The sequence below is a fragment of the Sapajus apella genome, unplaced genomic scaffold (genome assembly GCF_009761245.1).
Source record: "Sapajus apella isolate SASKATOON/1434 unplaced genomic scaffold, GSC_monkey_1.0 scaffold1, whole genome shotgun sequence".
Lineage (NCBI taxonomy): Eukaryota > Metazoa > Chordata > Mammalia > Primates > Cebidae > Sapajus > Sapajus apella.
In genome coordinates this window covers 6,608,125-6,612,946 of record NW_022436941.1, presented here as the reverse complement: position 1 = coordinate 6,612,946, position 4,822 = coordinate 6,608,125, and positions in this window count along the sequence as shown.

The window sequence follows — 4,822 nt, the reverse complement described above, 5'->3', positions numbered from 1 at the left end:
GGGCTGGCCACGGACATCGCCTGACTGTAGGCCGAGGATGGCGGAGCGGACCCAGGCCGGGAGGCGGCGAAGAGCTTCAGGAGGCGGAGGGCCGAAGGGCTGGGGAGCCGGGGAGCCGGGAGAGCTTTCGCCTTTTCCCAGCCCTGAAAGCGCCGCGCTCTCTCCTCAACTGGGTGCCGAGCACCGGCTGGCCTAGAAAGGTCTTTCAGGCAGGGGTGCCCTAAGCCGAGTGAAAGACCCCACTTAAAAAGCCTGGAAAAAACAAAACGGGGTGTGTGCCTACGCCTATGCGTGTATTCCTGGGAACAACGAAACGGGGCGTGTGCGTGCGCTTGTGTGTTCATTCCTGGAGGGGCTCTGTGTGTGTGTGTGTGTGTACGCGCGTGTGTTCATTCCTGAGGTGTATGTGTGTGCGCGCGGGGTGTGTGTATTCATTCCTGGGGTAGGGGGCGCGTGTGTGTGTTTTACTACTGAAGTCATACAGCGTCTCCAGCCTTCATTCTCCACAGTAACCTTCCGAGGTGAAATAGTGTTATCCTTTTCGCCTCTACAGTGAGGGAACAGGTTCGGAACGGTTAAGTGACAGAGCTAGGATTTGAACCTTCACAATTAGGTGCTCTTAGCCCTTATTTCCTCCTCCTGACTTCTGAAAAGTCTGCCATGCCAAAAATAGCCATCGTTGTAGGGAAACCCCAAATTTACAGAGAAGGCCTCCATCTAGCAATAGGTATCCACTCACTAATCATACTTTGAGCCCTATATGCGAGGCGTGGTGTTGGGGATTCAGCTGTGAACCAGGCAGCCAGGGCCCGGCCTGGACAGAACTGTTTTGTCTGGGGTGCTCCCAGGAAAGCTATGATGAGGTGAAGCTATGATAGGATGAAGCCAGCTGTAAAGGAAAGGGAGTAGTTTGAAAGCCCCAACCCGCTCTGCTCGGGAACATTACCCTCCCGGCCCTAGGAGACTGGGCGCCAGGCTCGCCTAGCCATCAGGCACGTGATGGTATCCCTGACACAAAGAAGACAAAAGATACTTCCACATAGGGCCCCCTGAAGAAACCAGAGATGTACAGTGCCTCTAGGATAGGACGGGGTAGGAAGGCCAAGCAGCTCCTTGAGTTACCAGGTCTTTGTCTACAACCCGTGGTATCCAGTGTCTGCCAGGTGCCACAGCTGATGACAGAAGATGAAAGACCTGCGGTTCTCAGACTTTTTCTCTGCAGCACAGCCCTGCCCTCAGCAGCTCCAGCTTCAGGCCTCCTAGGCAGGGCCCACTGGAGCCCCTTTGCTCCCCTGCCTATGGCATGCATGGTGGTACCTTATAAACTCTCCTTGAGCATCCTAAGCAGGACTGTGCAGTGTCAGGTCACACAGCAAGCCCCAGGGGCCCAGCACAGGGTCTGGCATAAAAGTAGGGATATGTTTTTCCAAACGCATCTGAGAATCTCCTCTACAGTATTAGAATCACTAAGAAATGCCTGTTTTTAAAAGAGATTTTGGGGCCAGGTATAGTGGCTCACTGTGAGCCTATAATCTCAGCACTTTGGGAGGCCAAGGTGGGCAGATCACTTGAACTCAGGAGTTCAAGACCAGCCTGGGGCAACATGGTGAAACCCATCTCTACAAACAAACAGAAATTAGCCGGGCATGGTGGTGTGTGCCTGTAGTCCCAGCTACTCCAGAGGTTAAGATGGGAGGGTTACCTGAGCCCAGGAGGCAGAGGTTGTGGTGAACCGAGATGGTGTCACTGCACTCCAGCCTGGGTGACAGAGTGAGACCCAGTCACAAAAAAAAATAAATAAGACGTATTTCGTTGGCTTGTATATGATACTATATACACAGATTATCTCAGGAAAGATACACAAGAAATTTGTCACCTCAGAGGAAGGGAACTAGGTCACTAAGGGACGGGTTAGAGTAAGTTTTCACCTTATACCGCTTTCTACCTTTGGGGTATCAATTCACATGAATGTATTATATATTCAAATTTTTTAACTTTAAAAATAAATTGGCTCAAGTTAAGAAAAATGCAGATTCCTGGGTCCACTTTCAATCTAATAACTCCCTGGGGGCAGGTTTTTCTGCCCTTTAAACAAGTTCTCCAGGTGATCCTCAAGCCCAGAGTAAGTGCATAAACCTCTCTGGTAGGGTCTCAGTGGTGAAGGACTGCCAGGAAGGAGCCAACAGTGTTTGTCGGAAGTGACTGGTTTAGCTCCACACTTTCTGGATCAACCCTACCTTCCCTCAAATCCTCCACTTGGAAGGGCCAAGGCAGCTGCAGCACTGTGGGACAGGCTGGAAGTGACTCATCTCCATTCACCTATCCACAGTGATCAGCCCATGTCAGAAAGGACTGGCCACCACAGAGTTCCCTTGGTAGGGGTGGATACATGTGTGAGCGTGAGGGGCAGGGGCACATAGGTTTCCAGAGCTGGCCCTGAGGAAGCTGAGGCTCCACCCTTGCTCCAATCACTCCACATGCTCCACACCAAGGGGTAATCAAAACCCCTTGTCCTACAGAGGAAGGAAACAAAACCAAAGAGCATTTCCTAGCCATCACTCCAGCCACAGCCATATATCTGCCATCACAGCCCAGGCAGTGAACCTTAGCCCCATTCCTCAAATACAGGAACATTTTCTAATTTACAGCTGTTCCCCAGGGAAACTAAAGACCTTGGGTTCAAATATTCCAGATGGGAAAATTCAGTTTTTATGATGAATTCATTTCCAGAAATGATCTCCCTTTATAAGTCTTCATTTTTCACCTAATATCCCTTTCTACCTTTGGGGTACCAATTCACATGAATGTATTACATATTCAAATTTTTTAACTTTAAAAGTAAATTGGCTCAAGTCAAGAAAAATGCAGATTCCTGGGTCCACTTTCAATCTAGTAACTCGCTGGAGTTATTTGTTGCTCTAAAGCATTCACAGGAGGATTCCTATGAGGAGCAACCCTGTCAGTGAATCTTAAAGGAGACTCTGGGCTGTGCAGAGTGGCTCATGCCTGTAGTCCCAGCACTCTGGGAGGCCAAAGCAGGAGATCACCAGGTCAATGGATCAAGGCCATCCTGACCAACATGGTGAAACCCCGTTTCTACTAAAAATACAAAAATTAACTGGGTGTGGTGGTGGGCGCCTGTAATCCCAGCTACTTGAGAGGCTGAGGCAGGAGAATCACTTGAACCCAAGAGGCGAAGGTTGCAATGAGCCAAGATTGCTCCACTGCACTCTAGCCTGGAGACTCCGTCTAAAAAAAAAAAAAAAATTAGCCGGGCATGGTGGCAGGCAACTGTAATCCCAGCCACTCAGGAAGCTAAGCCAGGAGAATCACTTGAACCCAGGAGGCAGAGATTGTAGTGAGTGGAGATCACGCCACTGCACTCCAGCCTGGGCAGCAGAGCAAGACTCCAACTCAAAATAAATAAACAAACAGGACTTTGCAGCCTAGAATTCAGTTCGCATTCCATTTATGCACCCATCCATGAGACAGACTCTGGACTTAGATATGTGTTCTATTCCATAGGACAACATGTATTCAGTTAGGAAGTAACTGAATACATGCTAAAGCTAGAAAGTATTCAGTTCACAAGGTTAAGGGTCCCCTGGCTGCACCCTGCTGTGTGTCAACTCTCAGTTTTGGTCCTGTAATACAGGGGTAAGCATAGCCACTCTGAAGTCAGACCACCTGCCTGTTATGTGATCTTGTGTAACTTACTTCACCTCTCTGGGCCTCACCTTCCTCTGTTGAAAGAGTTGGAAAGAAGGTATAATGTCAGGCTTGGGGTGGGGAGAACACTGCATGCAGTTAGCTTCCAGTGTGGGTCTCTGAGAAGGGACTCTTTCTCACTTTTCCATCCTCTCAACCCAGGGATAAGGAGGGATTAGGATGCCAGATAGGTTTGGAGGTTCTGAGAGAGGGGAGAATCTGTCTGTGGGTAGGTTCTAAATAATCTTCCGTGATGCGAAAGCATGGTAGCAGTCAAGTAGAAATGGCAGCCGGATGTGCCTAAGCGGAGGGCCCTGGGAACATCTCAGGCCCACGCCTAATGTGTGAGAATCCCAAGAAGCATTCGCACGTGTCCTGAGGCCCTAGACCAACATGAAGTTGCTGAGACAGGGCAGACAACCAGGAAAGAACTTCTGGGATAATAAACATAATAAAGGGCGCACTACAGCCATAGTCCAAGCCAGAGACCATGGCACAAATGCAGACATCTGTGGGCACAGTAGAAACCACAGATGACAATCCACAACTGACAGAGGTGAAGTCGGCCTGCCTCCCTGAGCAGCAGAGGAAGATGATGATGACCAAGGACTGGACACCACATGACCTCCGCAGAATGTAACCGTGCCCCGGAATAGGAATGGAGGGACAGAACACTCCACTGAGGACTCCCTGGAATGACTGGGTGATCATGCACTGTCTTGACTGAATTAGCCAGGAAGTGACCAGATTCTATTTCTGCTATCAAATGGAAATAAGTGCTGTAGAAAGTAATCATGAAAATAAGAGAATATTTGACACATTCAAATATTCTAACTTTAACATTTCATGCAGGCCAGGGGCAGTGACTCATGCCTGTAACCTCAGCACTTTGGGAGGCCAAGGCGGGCAGATCACTTGAGCCCAGGAGTTGGAGACCAGCCTGGGCAACATGGTGAAACCCCATCTCTACAAAAACTACAAAAGTTAGCGAGGCACAGTGGTATGTGCCTGTTGTCCCAGCTACTCAGGAGGCTGAGGTGGGAGGATCACCTGAGCCCAGGAAGTGGAGGTTGCAGTGAGCTGAGATCGAACCACTTCACCTCAGCCTGGGCAC